The sequence below is a fragment of the Marmota flaviventris genome, chromosome 5, assembly GCF_047511675.1.
Source record: "Marmota flaviventris isolate mMarFla1 chromosome 5, mMarFla1.hap1, whole genome shotgun sequence".
Lineage (NCBI taxonomy): Eukaryota > Metazoa > Chordata > Mammalia > Rodentia > Sciuridae > Marmota > Marmota flaviventris.
In genome coordinates, this window is record NC_092502.1 from 86,559,098 (window position 1) to 86,577,927 (window position 18,830).

Sequence of the window (18,830 nt, forward strand, 5' to 3'; positions counted from 1 at the left end):
TAAGTAATTTCATCCCAAAGCATCAGTAGTGCTGCTGAGAGAACTTTTTTTTAGCCTATTTCCACTATAAACCTTCAAGTTATTTTGTTTTCACAAATATAATCATAAAAAGAGTATCATCTATCAGTGTACAAATGAATACTGAAAATGAATTCAAAAATAGGCTGATACGTCTCCACTATGCAGGTTATGCCCATAAATAAAGGAATCAAATATATACAGGTGCTACTTACTGTCTGTCTTCTGAAAGTAGGGCATATGTTTTTGTTTTCATTATTGTTGTTTTGTTTATTTTTGTTTTTTTTCTTTTGCAGTAACCAAGAATCTCACTAAGGTTGTTGGTGATATTACTAGACTGAATTACTAGACTGAACAGCTCCACCCAAAAATATAATGGATAATTCATTAACTAAAAAATTTAAAAGCTACAAATTATAGATAAAAGAGTTAAGTACAATGAACTTTCAGATTTATATACTTAAAATCTGAGCACTGTAGTATGTAATCTGAGCAGGGTAGCAGGTAAACATCTTATACAGGTACAGGTCTTAAGTAAATTTCCTCTACTAGGAAGTAATTTGTAAAAATGAACAACTTTGATTTATAACTGAGTCACATTTTCTACTTTACAAAAAGTAAATTTAAAACATTTAGAATATTTTTTAACAATTTGCCCTATTTACAGTGATTTTTTTTAAAAAAAAAATACTATATTGTCTCTCTTTAATTAGCACATTCTTAAAATGTCAGAGGAAGGTTTGAGGCTCTTCATTGAGCTTAAGTCTAGATAGGTAACTAAAGAATATGTTTTTAACATATTAAAAAGATAGTGCACCACAATCAAGTGCCGTTCATTCAAGGGATGCAAGATTGGTTCAATACACAGATATCAACAAACATAATCCATCACATCATCAGCATAAAGACAAGATTCAAGTGATCATCTCAACAGATGCAGAAAAACATATGACAAATACAGCACTTTTTATGTTCAAAACACTAGAAAAACTAGGGATAGTAAAGACATACCCTAACAATGCAACTATGTATGCTAAACCCAAGGCCAACATCATTCTAAATGGAGAAAAATAAAAGCATTTCCTCTTAAAAATGGAATAAGACAGGGATGCCCTCTTTCACCACTCTGTTCAACATAGTCCTTGAAATTCTAGCCAGAGCAATTAAACAGACAAAAGAAATTTAAGGGAATAAGAAAAGAAGAATTCAAACTATCAAGATTTGCTGATGTCATGATTCTATATTTAGAAGATAAAAAAATTCTAACAGAAACCTTCTAGAACTAATGAATGAATTCATCAAAATAGCAGGATATAAAATCAATACCCATAAATCAAATGGATTCCTGTACCTCAGTGATGAATCCTCTGAAAGAGAAATTAGAAAAAACTACTCCAATCACAAAAGCCTCAAAAAAAAAAAAAAAAAAAAAAAAACAACTTGAGAATCAATCTAGCAAAAAAAAAAAAGTGAGAGACCTCTACAATGAAAACTACAGAACACTAAGCAGATTATGCTAAGTGAAGCTAGCCAATCCCTAAAAAACAAATGCCAAATGTCTTCTTTGATATAAGGAGAGCAGCTAAGAACAGAGCAGGGAGGAAGAGCATGAGAAAAAGATTAACATTAAACAGGAACAAGAGGTGGGAGGGAAAGGGAGAGAGAAGGGAAATTGCATGGAAATGGAAGGAGACCCTTATTGTTATACAAAATTACATACAAGAGGATGTGAGGGGAAAGGGGAAAAAAACAAGGGAGAGAAATGAATTACAGTAGATGGGGTAGAGAGAGAAGATGGGAGGGGAGGGGAGGGGGGATAGTAGAGGATAGGAAAGGTAGCAGAATACAACAGTCACTAGTATGGCACTATGTAAAAACGTGGATGTCTAACTGATGTGATTCTGCAATCTGTATACGGGGTAAAAATGGGAGTTCATAACCCACTTGAATCAAATGTATGAAATATGATATGTCAAGAGCTTTGTAATGTTTTGAACAACCAATAAAAAAAAAGAAAGAAGTTGAAGAAAACCTTAGAAGATGGAAAAATATCCCACGCTCTTGGATAGGCAGAATTAATATCGTCAAAATGGCCATATTACCTAAAGTGTTATACAGACTTAATGCAATTCCTATTACCCTCCCAATGACATTCTTCATAGAACTAGAAAAAGCAATCATGAAATTCTTTGGAAAAAGGGGCATCACAATACCAGACCTTAAACTACTCAGAACCAAAGTAACAAAAACAGCATGATATTGGCACAAAAGCAGACAATTAGACCAATGATACAAAATAGAAGACAAAGAGACAAATCAACATAAATAACAGTTATCTCACACTAGACAAAGGTGCCAAAAACATTCATTGGAAAAAAGAATAGCCTCTTCAACAAATGGTACTGGGAATATTAGAAATCCTTAAGTAGCAAAATGAAATTAAATCTGTATTTCTCACCATGCACAAAACTCAACTCAAAGTGGATCAAGGACCTAGGAATTAGACCATAGACCCTGCACTTAATAGAAGACAAAGTAGGCCCAGATTTTCATCACGTTGGATTAGTTCCTGACTTCCTTAAGAAGACTCCTAAAGCACAAGAAATAAAATCAAGAATCAATAAATGGAATGGATTTGTATTAAAAAGTTTCTTCTCATCAAAGGAAATAATCAAGAATGTGAAGAGAGCTCCTACAGAAAGGGAGAATATCTTTACCACACATACCTTAGAGCACTAATCTCTAGGGCACATAAAGAACTCAAAAGTTTGACCAAAAAAACAAATAATCCACTCAATAAATGGGTTAAGGAACTGAACAGACACTTTATGAGAAGAAACACAATCAATCAATTAAATATATGAAAAAAATGTTCAACATCTCTAGCAATTAGAGAAATGAAAATCAAAACTACTCTAAGATTTTATCTCATTCCAGTCAGAAGGACAGTTATCAAAAATACAAGCAACAATAAATGTTGAATCGGGGCAAAAGATATACTCATACACTGCAAATTGGTGCAACCATTATGGAAAGCAGTATGGAGATTCCTTAGAAAACTTAGAATGGAACCACCATTGGGACCAGCTGTCTCACCCCTTGTTTTATAACCAAAGGACTTAAAATCAGTATACTACAGTGACGCAGCCACATCAATGTTTATAGCAACTCAATTCACAATAGCTAAACTATGGAACAAACCTAGATGCTCTTCAACAGATGACTGGATAAAGAAAATGTGAGATAAATACACACACACACACACACACACACACACACAATGGCATATTACTCAGCCTTAAAGAAGAATGAAATTATGTCAGGTAAATGCATGGAGCTGGAGAATATCATGCTAAGCAAAATTAGCCAATCTCAAGAAAATAAAGGCTAAATAGTTTCTCTGGTATGTGGATGTTAATTCACAATAAGGGGTGGGGGGCAAGAGAAGAATATATTTACTTTGAATTAGGCAGAGTGGGGTTAAGGAGGGGCTGTTGAGTTAGGAAGGATAGTAGAATGAATCAAACATTATTACCCTATTACATATATGATTGCATGACCAGTGTGATTCTACATCATGCACAATCAGCAGAATGATAAGTTATACTCCATATATGTATGATGTGTCAAAATGCATTCTATTCTCATATATAATTATTTAGAACAAATATAAAATAAATAAAGGAATATGTTTTCTCATGCTATGCTTGGTCTTCTGTATAAATACATCTTATATAAAAACATGTTTAATTACATCTGTACTGCCAAAAGATTTAGCTAATGTCTTCATGTAACTTCAGTGGAAGTCAGGTCCTAGTGAGAAATCATTGTAAAAGACAAAATGTGCTACTTCAAATTACTGGCTTTTCAATTAAGTTCTTGGGACAACGTTTTATATAAATGGTTTGCTGCTTTTTGTCAGTAAAATAAACTACCATTCTAATCACATGGTGGTAACAAGTCATAAGTTTAATGGAATACCATGGTCTTCATGCTTGTCATAGAAAACCATGAAAACCGACTAATTAGGTAGCCTCAAACTTAAGCAGTCCATAGATTGACTGGATAAATAACAAAGGTTTAATTAATGCCACACTTAGACATTAGGTTGAAGAGAATTGGAAGCAAGAAAATGTTGACATTCTGATGGGCTTCAAATCTGAAAAGGTGCTAAATTTAACATTAACTAAACTTTTCAAAGATCTTTCTCTTTCAAAGTAAGATTAAATTGTACATCTACACTGCTGAGTGTCAATTCTGAGGTCAATCAGACTATGCCCAATGTTTCCATAAGAATTAGTTTGCCTTTGAAATATTGTAAATGTAGCTCAAGTAAATTTCAAATTTCACATTAAAAGGCATTTTTTAAGTTAGGATGGCTTAACAATTCTGTAAAGCTTGTTATTAGAGCTGGTAGATGTAGAAAGATACCATGGTTTTAATAGCCAAATTATACTCATGAATACATCAGAGCCCATAACTAATTTCTTTTTTGAATTGACAGCTCACAAAAACATGAATATAAACTTTGCCAGTCAGTTGCTCGTTAGCATTATGTGGGACGAAATGATTTGTCTTTACTTGTTATATTGTTAACACTAAAATATCCAAAGGCAAGCACTGAATAACTTGAAATAAGAACACATTCTATGTTGCCAACTGTAAGAATTGTATAATGTAAGTCTTAAGTGGTATTAATTCTCCTAATTTCAGGCTTTACTTCTATTATCCTTATAAAATTTTTCACTTTTGAAGGACAGGATGTCACACACTTGTAATCCCAGTTGCCTCAGGAAGGTGAGGCAGGAACATCACAAGTTTGAGGTCAGACTGAACAACTTATTGAGGCCCTAAGCAACTTAGCAAGATCCTGTCTCAAACTAAAAAATAAAATAGAAAGAACTTGGAGTGTAGCTCAGTAGTAAAGTGCCCTGGGTTCAAGCCCAATGATCAAAAAATTAATAAAATAATTAAAATTTCTACTTTAAAAACTTTAAAATATATGTTCTATGAAAATTGTTATTACAATGATGGTAATTTGAAACATTCCATTCTTTACCATGTTTCTGGCTTTATTAAAATATGAAAGCCATAAATACCTGATAGAAGTATTTGACAAAAGCATTCTGTATTTGTGGTTCCACTGTAGTTTAGGATGTGTGGGGAAGTGGAGCTGTATAGATGTACATGTGCATGTATTTGTACAACTTTAATCTTACTGAATAAAATAAAATTCACAGGCTGTTTAACAGCCATAATGTAACTGCTGTCCCATTCACCATGGCCTAAGGTGATCTTTACAGTTTCCTAGTAGCTGTACCACTTAATGGCTATTAATTTTGTACTGTTTTATATCAATTACACTTATCTTAGAATTGCTACTAAAATCTAGTGCAGTCTTGATGCTTAATTTAATTTAATGTGTTTCTCCTATCACATTGTATGTTCTTTGAAGTTAAGCTATATTTCTCTATTATAAACTTTAAATTAGTGAAATTGTAAGAATGCATTCTATATGCATTTAAAACATTCATTATGACTGGTTTAGTAAAGTACAGAAATATGGTTTTCAGAAAGAGGTCTACATCTTTCAGAAGGTTTTAAGAAAGATAGCCATGTCTCCTAAATAAAATTCTGCCATGTGATTTTTTCACCTTTAGGTAGCTGTTGCACGGTCCTCTATGAAGAAGCAGGCTTCTAGTATTGTCTGTGTCTGTGCAGATTATGTCCTCGTTGCACCTCTGGTGTGTTCCACTTGCTAAATCCCCTCACTTTAAACCACCAGGTCACTCTGGGTTGTCTCTTCATTTCAACAATGATGTTGTTTGGCTGATTTTGAAGAATATGAGAGTTTCCAATTAATTTTATCGATTTGAGATTGGTTTGAGAATTCAATACCGCTTCATAAACCTTTGAAATCTGTGAAGAGGTTTTGATTGATCAGAAATGATCTTTGGATTTCCTTTGTTCGTGGGCTGGGCATTGTTTTTCCTTGAATTTATTTATTTGTTCTAATTTGTTATACATGACAGCAGAATACATTTCAATTCATAGTACACAAATGGAGCACAAGTTTTCATTTCTCTGGCTGTACACAGAGTCACACCATTCGTGTCTTCACACATGTACTCAGGATAATGATGTCCATCTCATTCCACTATCTTTCCTACCTCCATACACACTCCTTTGCTCTCCCTCTCCTTTTACCTATCTAAAGGTTCCTTCATTCCTCCCATGCTCTCCCTCCAACCCCATTAAGGATCAGTATCCACCTATCAGAGAAAATTTTTGACCTTTGGTTTTGGGGGATTGGCTTACTTTACTCAGTATGATATTCTCTAACTCGATCCATTTACCTGCAAATGTCATGATTTTATTCTCTTTTAATACTGAGTAATATTCCATTGTGTGTGTGTGTGTGTGTGTGTGTATACACACACACACACACACACACACACATACCACAGCTTCTTTATCCATTCATCTGTTGAAGGGCATCTAGTTTGGTTCCACAATTTAGCTATTGTGAATTGTGCTGATATACACATTAATATAGCTACATCACTGTAGTTTGCTATTTTTAAGTCCTTTGGATATAAACCAAGGATTGGGATAGCTGGGTCAAATGGTGGTTCAATTTCAAGTTTTCCAAGGAATCTTCATACAGCTTTCCAGATTGGTTGCACCAATTTGCAGTCCCACCAACAATGTATGAGTGTGCCTTTTTTCCCCGACATCCTTACCAATACTTATTGTTGTCTGTAGTCTTAATAGTGCTATTCTGACTGAAGTGAGATAGAATCTTAGAGTAATTTTGATTTGCATTTCTCTAATTGCTAGAAAGATTGGACATTTTTCATGTATTTGTTGATTGACTCAAATTAATCAAAGAGGTAAAAGACCTCTACAATGAAAATTACAGAATGCTAAAAAAGGAATTTAAAGAATACCTTAGAAGATGGAAAGATGTACCTTGTTCTTGGATAGGTAGAATTAATATTGTCCAAATAACCATAACACCAAAAGCAATATACAGATTTAATGCAATTTCAATCAAAATACCAATGGCATTCTTCATAGACATAGAAAAAGCAGTCATGACATTTACCAGAAAAAAAATAAGAGACCCAGAATAGTCAAAGCAATTCTTAGCAAGAAGACTGAAGCAGGTGGCATCACTATACCACACCTTAAACTATACTACAGAGTAATAGTAACAAAAACAGCATGGTATTGGCACAAAAACGACAATTGGACTAATGGTACAAAATAAAAGACATAGAGACAAACCCACATAAATACCGTTATCTTATACTAGACAAAGGTGCCAAAAAATATAAATTAGAGAAAGGATATCCTCTCCAACAAATGGTGCTGGTAAAACTGGAAATCCATATGCAGCAAAATGAAATTAAGCTCCTATCTCTCACCTAGTAATTAGACCAGAGAGCCTGTGCCTAACAGAAGAAAAAGTAGGACCAAATCTCCATCATATCAGATTAGGCCCTGACTTCCTTAACAAGACTCCTATAGCACAAGAAATAAAATCAAGAATCAATAAATGGATGGATTCAAACTGAAAATCTTTTTTCTCAGCAAATAAAATAATCAGAGAGGTGAAGAGAGAGCCTACATTTGGGGAGCAAATTTTTACCACATGCATATTAGATAGAGGATTAATCTCTAGGATATATAAAGAACTCAAAAAAATAAATAAACACCAAAAAATGAATAACCCAATCAATAAATGGGCTAAGGAACTGAACAGATACTTCTCAGAAGATGGGAATTCTTAAACTATCTACTTCATGCCAGATATTCTTCTTGTAGTTGTTTTCTAAGACAAATTAGTGTGTTTAGCAGTTAATCTTGATCATAAGCCTTTGGGGAAAGCATCATTATTGTTACTGTGCCTTTATTACAGATGAGATAACATAGATGTAAGGAGGTATTCAAGGTCATACCATTAAAAAGGAGTTAAATTTATTTATTTAACGTATCTATTTTTTTATATTTTATTTTATGCAATCTTCCTAAGATTTGAGTGCACCTTTCCTGAAAAATAAATTATAGGGATTACAATAACATGAAGAGCTATACAAGGCCTGCAAAATACCTGTGAAAAATGTCTCCTTGCCTTTGATTCCTGACTAGGCAGAGTCTGTATGAAGCAGCCATAGAAGATAGACATTTACACCTCACCAATCCTTAAGATTAAGGGATCAATACTGAATCCGAACGGCAATGCCCATAAGCCATTAAGATAGAGAAAGCATAGTTGTAAATTTGAGCTCCTGACCCACGACCTAGTATAATGAGGGAAAGGAAAAAGGAAAAACAAATGTGAAATTGTGTAGCTCCACCCTGTGTCCGCCCCTCATCCACCCCCTAGCAGGGCCTTCTATGAACATTGAAACCCCACACCAAGGGGTTTCTGTCTCTGTCTCTTTGGAGATAGCTGGCATTCTCCCTTGAGTGGGTGTTCCTTGCTCTTCACCTCAAAGGTTTCTCTCTTTTGAGATTACTCCCTCACCATTCTCTCTTGAATGTATATCTACTTTTCTAAATAAATCTCTGTCTATGCCTTTGGTGAAAAAAAAATATCTCCATATCTCAAAAGTCTGTTTGTTATTTAATGTATCTATTTGAAAAAGTCTGGCTACCCACAGTTAAAAAAAGGAAATCACCAGAGTTGAGCATTTCTGCTGAAAGGCAGGAAATAGAAGGGTTCTGAACACCTTTCATGCTTCTCGCAGCCTATCAATTGTGCCTTTAGAACTTGTCTACAGAGATAAGTTCTACAATATTGGGGAATCCTGGGACAGTTTCAGCAATATATGTTATATACATGCCAAGCACTGTTTAAATTCTGCTTCTCAAAGGGTGGTGGTTTGAAGTTCACTGTGAAATATAGAAATTTATTTAGAAGCTTTAATAGTAACTTAACTAAGCAATTGTTTTCGATTCTGTGCATTTTGAAAATCAAGACTAGCATTTTCCATTGTTCTACTTTTTCTAGTAATTCTTTGTATTATGTTTTACAAAATATCAGTAACAGATTAGATTTTTAAAAAATAGATCTATCAACATAGATGATATGAAAAGCAGTTATGTATATTGAATCATTTAATTCTTACAATTGTATGCAGCAGGTTTCACTAGCCACATTTTCACATGAAGATTCTGAGGCACAGAGATATCAAGCAAATTTCAACAGAAGTAGAGTGACAGTTTCAACAGTTAGTAGAGCAGAAATTTATTCTTAAAATTCTTTTATCAAGGCATGGCTTTAATCACCATGCTAAACTGACTCTACCAAGTCCATCTTTGTTAGATGATTAACAATAGTATTGGAAAATTTAATTCATTGTTTTGAGTAAAAAAAAAAAGTGCCAATATAATAATTATCCTTTGACTCCCCTGATGTCCAGAGACTCCTGTCTCATCTTCATTGTAAAACAGTGTTGAGGTTTGCCCATCCTGGAGAAGGGGTTCATCCTTGACATGCTCTTCACCTCTTCCCTGGGGTTCCAATGGTCCTTCCATCTGCTGGTTTCTTCCCATTGGCAAAGCTCTTCCAATCTTGACTCTTTCCTTTGGCTATGGTATGTAGAATCTGAACTTCTACAACTCATTACAAATAAAAAATTTTAATGCCATAAGCCAATTACAATCATAGAACAAACATGAATTTACAGAATGCCCACTCTCTACTATGACCTGCATTTCTTTCTTTACATATGTATGTTGTAAATAGACACATGTATTTTAATTTGTATATATCCATGTATAAATGTTTAAATATTCATATGCTGTTTTTAGCCTTTTAACATTTTAAATCCATTTAATTCAGATTTTGAAAACTCATGTTTTTACTGAAATATTTTGGTATTGGTTTAGTCTGCCACGCAACCAGCGCTGGCTTCATGAAAGAAGGTTCCATTCATAAGTAATTGCTAGGGAGTTTTAAATTAAAGAGACAACAAGAAGACAAGACAAGAAGACTCTCATTACCTTTAAATACCAGCTCGGGGATGGCTTCTCCAAGCTCCTGCCTCCAGCCACCTAATGCGGTGGCGAGGTTTACAGAAGAGACTAGCAAGAGAGAGAACACACCAGGGAGCGTACTTTTATTGGGGAACAAAAACTTCCAGGGAAAATCCCATCCAATGAAGGTTAAGGGGGGCAGCATCCCAAGGTCAGGGGCGACAATTGAGTCTTCAGGGCAGTGGCCAGGCACGCCTCTGCACGGACAAGCCCTCAGACCTGGAAAAGGGTGGGGAGGGCTCTAACACAGCTGTCTAAGCGCCTCTCACCCAGCAAAGGAGGTAACTCAAATCACGTGCGAGGATGGCCTCCCACAGTTTAGACTGTTTTTGGTCAATTAAAAAAAAAGTAGATAGCATTTCTCTGGAATGTACTTCATTTGTCTTTGTCTTTTGCTATTCTTTCTGCTGGGGTTACCATTCTCCTTCTTGCCAATCAGACAAGTGCAATAAAAGAGAATGGAATTTTGAGCAAAAGTATGGGACTTTGAGATTCAATTCTTCTACTTATCCATGCATTCAACAAATAGTGACCATCTATCTATGAACAAAAGTGCTATTCAAATTGCTGGAGATGTAGCAGTAATTGTTATGACAATCTTCCTGCTCTGGTATAAATAAAATCAATGTGAGGAGATAGACATTTAGAAAATATACTAATGAATAACAAAGTAGTAATAAGTGGCTATAAAGAAAATAAAAGAGTACAGAAATAGAGTGACTAATACTGATTGCAAATTTTAGATTGCAAATCAGAGATGGCACCTCTGATGAGACAATAGTTAAAATGAGTTTTTGTTTGTTTGGTACTGGACATTGAACCCATGGGTGCTCCACTGCTCAGCTACACCACCAGTGCTTGTTCTCCTTAAATTACTGAAGCTATCTTGAACCTGTGATGGTCCTGCCTCAGACTCCTGAGTCGCTGGGATTACAGGCATGTGCCACTGTGCTTGACTTTGAATTGAGACCTTAATGCCAAGAAGAAAGTTGACATTTAACAAGTAAGGGAGGGAGAATCCCAAGAAAAGGAAATATTGATTATAATTGGAAGTATCAGATAAAACAAAACAAAAACTGAGCTTAAACAAAAGAAGGGTGGATCTTGGTTGATATGAGTAGAAGTCCAAAGGAAAGCATAGATGTGGGCTATTTCAGTAGCCTGGATCTTCTTACCCTGGCCTGCATGGGCCTCAATTCTGAGCAGGTGGCACAAGGTCTGCCAAAATCCCAGCTTTGCAAAGCAATCTACAAAAGAGATCATTGCTCTGAGATGTTCCATTTGACAAGCAATACATAAAAATATTTCCCTCCAACAAGCTTTCCCTGTACATCACTGGCTTTAATATGGTCATCTGACTATTGCTGACTCCATCTTTGTGACCAATGAAGGTCTTTGTGTTCCTTGTCATGAGCCTGGGGTCCTGGTTCAACATAACAAAGGAAGGGGGCCATCACAATTGGCTTCAATTACTCTGCATTAGCCCTGGAGCAGGAATCAATCTCACAAACCACTGAAATAGGGACACTTAAACAGCCACAAAAAAAAGCGGGGGGGGGGGGGGGGGGGGGGGGGGGGGGGGCTAGCTAGTATCAGAGAAAGGATGGAAGTAAATGAAAGTTACTCTCAAAACAACTCATTCAGAACCCTGAATCTATTAAAGGAGTTAAAGGAGGTCAAGGGTGGTGAGGGTGTCATTAGGAAGAGGAGAGTAACATGAGGTGGGATCCTAGGAGAGAAAAAGATCAAATTCTATAGGTACTAAAGGAATTTGGATTTATTTTAAGTATGATTGAAAGCCATTAGAGTATTTTAAACAGAAAAATAGCAGGATCTACCTGACCTGTGAGATAAATGATGCCATGCGGTAGGAGCAGAGGATAGGAGCACATTCTCTCAGGGTATATTTACTTCATCTTTCTAATTTCATTTGCCGCATTTTGAAAGATAAGTGGTTCAACTGAGTACAACATGGTTGTTATAAGTTTGAAAAGTGTGTGAAAGTGCTGGGTGTGGTGGCACACACCTAAAATCCCAGCTGCTCTGGAAACTAAGGCAGGAGGATCACAAGTTCAAAACCAGCCTCAGCAACAGTGAGGCGCTAAGCAACTCAGTGAGACCCTGTCTCTAAATAAAATACACAATAGACCTGAGGATATGGCTCAGTAGTTGAGTGCCCCTAAATTTACTCCATGGTACACGCAAAAAAAAAAAAATGTGTAAAATTGTTTTTGAACTCTGTGCTAAACCAAGAGTCATAAATCACTATCACCCTTTTGGTCAGTTGTAGTCTCAGTCTTATACCTGTCCAGCATAGTGCCATGCCAATCGTTCTCATCTCTGAACACTTATGATGTTTATGCCTATAAAAATCATTTTACTCTGGTGTTTTATTATTATAGCAGTGTAGAGTCACAATACTATGTAGTACATGATAATTTTAAGTTTTTCAATATACTGATTGTGTGATATTCATGCAATTTCAACCAGATTTTAAGTGCAAAACAAACATCCAGGTTTTTATCACAGTGTTTGGTGTAAAATAGTATTTAATAATTATGAGTTTTCTTTCTTCCTTTGAGGTCCAGCCTTATACTTATTCTTGTATTATTCCATTCCTCTCTTCCATAAGAAACTAAATCAGTCGTGTTAAAAGGGCATAAAAGCAAATGACAAAGGAATTTTACATTAAAATTATAAAATTTTATGCAGAGCAATCATTATCTTGGTACAATTAGTAGATATTGATAAGTTCTTAACTACCATTTTGGCTTTTTCCTGGAAGTTTCCATGAAACAATCTGGAAACAGAATTAACACATGGTCTACAGTAAGTTTTTGAGCTTGAGTATGACAGAATAATCAGAAAAGATCCAATATTTTAAATCGTCATTTAGAAATACAATACATTTTCAAAAACAAGTGGGTAATGAAAGTTTATGCACCAAGGAATGAATCATTGAAATGCACACACTGTACCTACTGTGCATGAACAGAAAGTTTTAGCATCTGACTTTCTCACATACACTGGTCAAGATACCAATAACCTAAACATCCCAGATTAAACAGTTCAGACCCTGAATCACTTTAAGCCATGTAAAGCAATAAACCTTCAAGATAAAAGACAAATAAAATGGCAGAGTTCACTAAAAAGCCATGTGCAGGCCATATTTATGTTTGATTTATTGAACAAAAGGTGAAAGCTAAAAGCCCCTTTTGTTACCCTTCTTTGGTGATATTAATACAGAGTTAGTAAGATCATATATCGCAGGGTGTTAAGAAATAAACGTTATCAATTTTCCTGACACTGCAGAATGTAACTTAAACTCAATTTAGGATAAGTTTCAACAGAAAAGCTAACATTCACAAAAGGAATAAAATAAGATCAAAATGTAATACAAATATGCTTTATTACCTTACAAGTACAGGCAAGACTGAAGGCTCATAATTACATTATATATAATGCTCAATTTTATTTTCCGTGGTAGCTTTACAAGCCATCAGTCATGAAAAATATTAAGAGGAGATATTTCAATATCACATAATTAAAACAAATGTTGGTAGCTACATTTTGCTTACTTTGCACTTATGATTTATACCTTTTCTTGAATACACAGTTAAAGCAATATGTGTTCAGTAGGAGAAATAGCATCACCCCTCTATGGCCCACAAATCATCTACAAAAGTGTTGCATGTACCACCATTTACTGAAACCAAATGGCTGTTTTTTTTCTATAAACACATTATTTATGAGAGCATCAGATACAATTTGCATACTAATATAGTCAATTGCCCACATGGATTAAGTGGTTTTTTTTTTTTCCTCTCTCTGTCTATAATCACCAGTTCACTCTACCTCCAATTAGTTCTATCTTCACATAGATCTCCCCCATACAAATATCTGTCTACTAATGGCTAGAATAGTTGAAAACAGCCATGGAAAAATCAGTTAAATCATAAAAACATTCTAAGCCCTGAGAATTTCAGATCATCTTTTATTCAATCACTTTATCCCCATAAACAAAAAAAATGCAAATAAATAAATAGAACCATCTCCCTCCAAACAAGGGTAAAAACCTCAAGAATAGATCTATACAAACTAAGCTATAAACTGACCTAGACATGGTATAGGCTGTAAAATTCATGAGATGAATAATGATAGTCATATACTTAAGAAAAAATAAAATCTAGAAGCAAGTATCCAGATTATGTTATCTCAGATCAGCAAGATATTCTGTTGCTTTTATTTGCTAATATTTATAAGCATAGTATCCTTCAAATAATGAGTTTTAGTGCATATCTTCACTCAAACCCATACAATATATTGTGTGCATAAAGCATTTTATCTGCCTTACACTTATATATTGGAATAACAGATAGGGAATATAGAGGTTGACATTGTCACAATTCAGTGGTTTAGTGGCAAATTTTGTGACACTAGCTAACATCCTCCCCACCTCACAAAGAACACAACAATACAATGGATGTTTGAGGAGAAAATTACAATAAAAATTTACATAAAATAAATGACTTTACAAAGACCAAATATATTCATCTGCTTAATACACTATACTGAAGTCCATTATGGATTTTTATAAGCCAATAAAAATGCAATATAACTTGCATTCTGATGACTTGAAAGCCCTTCATTTTCTGATGGCTGTGTAGTTTTATATACAGTCATCTTAGTGTATTTTATTCCATGAAAACTGTGTTATCCAATATGCAATACAATGTCATATTAAAATATACTGCAGAAAATTGAATAGTTTTTTAGAGATTAATCAGACATGAGACCTTTCAGCAATTTATTAATCAAGCTGAACTAACTGCAAGAAATCACTAATTTCTCAAAATCTGTGTGAGGATTCTTATGAGATTTCTTATGGACTGAATTGTGCCCCTTTCATATGTTGAAGCTCTAATTCTCAATTAGAGAATTGGTATTTGCAGATGGGGCCTATAGAATTTAATTTGGTTTATAATGGATTAGTACACCAGAGAGCTTGTTCATTCCACATCTCTTACTCCCTAATGTAAAAACACAGCAAGAAGGCAGTTATCTATAAGCTAGGAAGGGAAACTTCTCCAGAACCTGACAATGCTACTACCCTAGTTTTGGACTTTGAACATCCAGAACTGTGAGAAAATGAATTTCTCTTCTTTAAGTGACCGAGTCTCTGACATTTTATTATGGCAGCCCAAGAAGACTAATACAAGACTTCTATGGAAACATAAGTTTTGCAGAATATATGGGAATATCTTCAAAAGCAATAAACTATTTTTATCTCCTTGTGTATGTCTTTGCTATTCATCTTAATACATTCATAATTTTAAGACTGATATTCTTATCACGCTATCTTTATTTTTGTGTTTGACATGTGAGAAACCTTTTCTTTACATACATAATAAAATATTTTAAGTGATATAAATCAAATTTACAATACAGTTAAATTATCTTTAACATTTTTTAAAATATTTTTTTAGTTGTAGTTGGACACGATGCTTTTATTTTATTTATTTTTATGCGGTGCTGAGGATCAAACCCAGCACCTCACATGTGCTAGAGGAGTGCTCTACCACTGAGCCACAACCCCAGTCCCAAATTATCTTTAACATTTAAATTTACTTAACTGAACAAAAATCTTTGCAAGATTTTTAAGACAGGGAGTAATCAATAAGGTAAATTTAAAGACCACAACGGAAACTTCAATGAATGTGTGTGTAAGAACATGGACATTTTAGAAGTATTCTTTTTAAAAGAAATTTGCAAGGGCTGGGAATGTAGTTCAGTAGTAGAGCACTTGCCTAGCATGTGTGAAGCCTGGGGTTTGAGCCCCAGTACTGCAAAAAAAAAAAAAAAAAAAAAAAAAAAACACCAGACCAGATATAGCAACCAACTAATCATACTATCAATGCAATTCCCTGCCCCAGAAAATCCCTCAGTCCAACGAAAACCAGGTCATCCTACCACTACATTACTTTGTCATTTTTATAGCAGGGCATGAAGTACCTATAGTTCTCATTTTCTAAGACCCAAGGGCAAAGAGATTTTCACACTTATATTTATAATCTTTTTCCTATATAAATTTTAGAGTCTTAAAAGAAACCACAGAAACTGTATTGCTCAATACTTTGGTTAAAATAAATAAAATATGCAATTTAAAGAGATGAAACTGTATGAACTGACTATAACAAGATTTCTCTTCTAATTTTAGGTTAGTCATTTCTCACAAAACTTTTTGAGAGTATTCAATTAAAAATAATCCTGATGAAATTGCTTATGTCTCCAAGGTGATGGATAAATTAAAAGGTAATCCAGTTTAATAAATAAAATTCAAAAGTACAGTCTTATCAAGAAGTCTTTAATTTAGATAATTCTCATAATTCATATGGAGAAATGCTCAATAATTGCCAGGACAATCATGAAAAAGAAGAAACGTGAAAGAAGAATATTTTGTAAGATTCACACACACTCACAAATCAATTCTCTATGGTACTGTATTGCTGTATGAATGGGAAAACTGTCCAAAAATGGAAAATCAATATACAAGCATGGAAAAAACAGGAAATATCCAAGGTTGTTAAAATGACAACTGTGGAACATGGTATGCTGATGTTGTAGACGCTGGGGGTAGGAATGGAGAGGATAGAATCTATTTATAAAAATCTGGACATATAGTATGATTCCATCTATAAACAATGACAGATCATGCATGCATATGCGTGTGCATAAAGGGATGCCTGAAAGGCTATGGTCACCAAAATAGTGACCTCAGGGTGAACTTTATTTTCTTACACACAGTATTATTATTATTATTATTATTATTATTATTATTATTATTATTATTACTATTATTATTTAATCTATATACTCCAGCCCTATTGTATTGTGGCATGGAGCTCTCCCGGCGACGGGAGGGGTCACAGGTCAGCGCTGGAGCCACCCGCGAGCCAAGGAGCACAGAGTGGGTAAACGCAGCAACGGACCAACGCCTTCCCACCCTGAAGGGTGGTTTTCCGTGGGGGTCACCCGGACTTCCCAAGAGGACTATGGCTTCTGGAACTCGCCCAGTTGGTTGCTACCCTAGCAACCCTGCAGGGGTCACTCGAGAGTACAAATTAGTGATGCTGGGTGCTGGAGGTGTGGGGAAGAGCGCCATGACCATGCAGTTCGTCAGCCGCCAATTCCCAGAAGATCATGACCCCACCATTGAAGACGGCTATAAAATACGGGTTCGTGTTGATGACGAACCTGTCAATCTGGACATTGTGGATACAACCGGGCAGGCAGAGTTTGCAGCCCTGCGGAATCGCTACCTGAGTGCAGGAGAAGGATTTATCATCTGTTATTCTGTCACAGATCGCCAAAGTTTCGATGCAGTTCGGGAGTTTAAAGAGCTTATTGATCAAGTCGGACATACTAACGATACACCTGTGGTTCTTGTCGGAAACAAGTCTGACCTAAAACAGCTAAGACAGGTCACCAAGGAAGAAGGATTGGCTCTGGCCCAGGAATTCAGCTGTCCATTCTTTGAGACCTCTGCTGCATACCGCTGCTACGTTAATAATGTCTTCCATACACTTGTACAGGAGATCCGAAGGAAAGAAAAGGAGGCAGTGCTGGACGTAAAGAAAAAATCCAAACCCAAAAGCAATATATGGAAGAAGATAAAATCCCTGTTCCAGAAGAACAAAGATTCGGTAGCTTGAAAGGAAGAAGTAAAGTGTTCATCTGTGAACCGCAGTGCTTGATCAAAGCCGCCCAGTAGCCTGCATTAGTGAACTTGGTGCTTGCTCCTTTCTCCTGCTTTGACCATTATTTTAAAAATAACTATGAAGGGGGCATGGAGTTTTCAATTATATGGTATTTAAAGTATTGTCTCTTAGTTGATTTCTGATTTATTAACCCAGTGATGCACTGTCTGATTTTAAATTGTTCCATTAGAATTTGATATAGCTTTGTTTGGGGTTATGGTGCTCATAATTGATGTAATTTGTTTATACTCCAGGAGAATATGTACACCATGTTTGTTTGATGAATTTTGCATGAGGAATTTTATGCTGTACACTCCCCATCATCCTTCAACTTCAGTTTCCTGGGACTGGCCCAGAGAAGGACTTCAGTCTCTTCTATTCATACTGTGCTTCCTTATCACAGAACAAAAATCATACAAGAAAATCAGTGCTAAAGAGATCAGTGCTGAAGTTCAGCAAATAGCTGTGTAGCTGACACTATAGATTATGGAGTGATGAGATTTGGGTAAATTGGGTCAGTTGCTTGCAGAACTTGGCTAGAAAAAAGTAGAGTCAGAACATTGTTCCCATTACAAACCTGGCTTTTCTAAGAAGTGCACCTTTGGTCCAGACACTGGAATAGGTAAGGACAGACAGAAGCATATAAAATGCAATGAAGATTTCTTTGAGACAGTTTTACATTATTCTTTCCAGGGTTTTTCCTTTCTTTAAAGGTAAGCATTGCTAAATTCTTGTTTGTCCTTAGTCAAGACAGGCATTGCCTTGTACAAATTCACTTTTTCTCCATAGATGCACATAGCTATACATTATTTGTTTTCCTTACCTTTTCTGTATTCTTTGGAAGAGCAACAACTGGCAAAATGATTTTTAATCCCTTCATTAGACTGACTGCATCTATAGGAGTTTGAGTAAAATTATGCATGTGTCTCTTTGACATGAATAATCACTAGATTTTGTGCTCAAAGGAAGTCTATGGTATTTCCACTAAATAGGTTAGTCATAACAATT

At 35.2% G+C, this 18,830-nt stretch overlaps 1 pseudogene; it reads left to right on the forward strand.

Annotated features, from left to right (window-relative positions):
• The first annotated feature begins 17,111 nt into the window (after window positions 1-17,111).
• On the forward strand, window positions 17,112-17,777 carry LOC114086424 (GTP-binding protein Rit1 pseudogene; annotated as a pseudogene).
• Window positions 17,778-18,830: the final 1,053 nt, after the last annotated feature.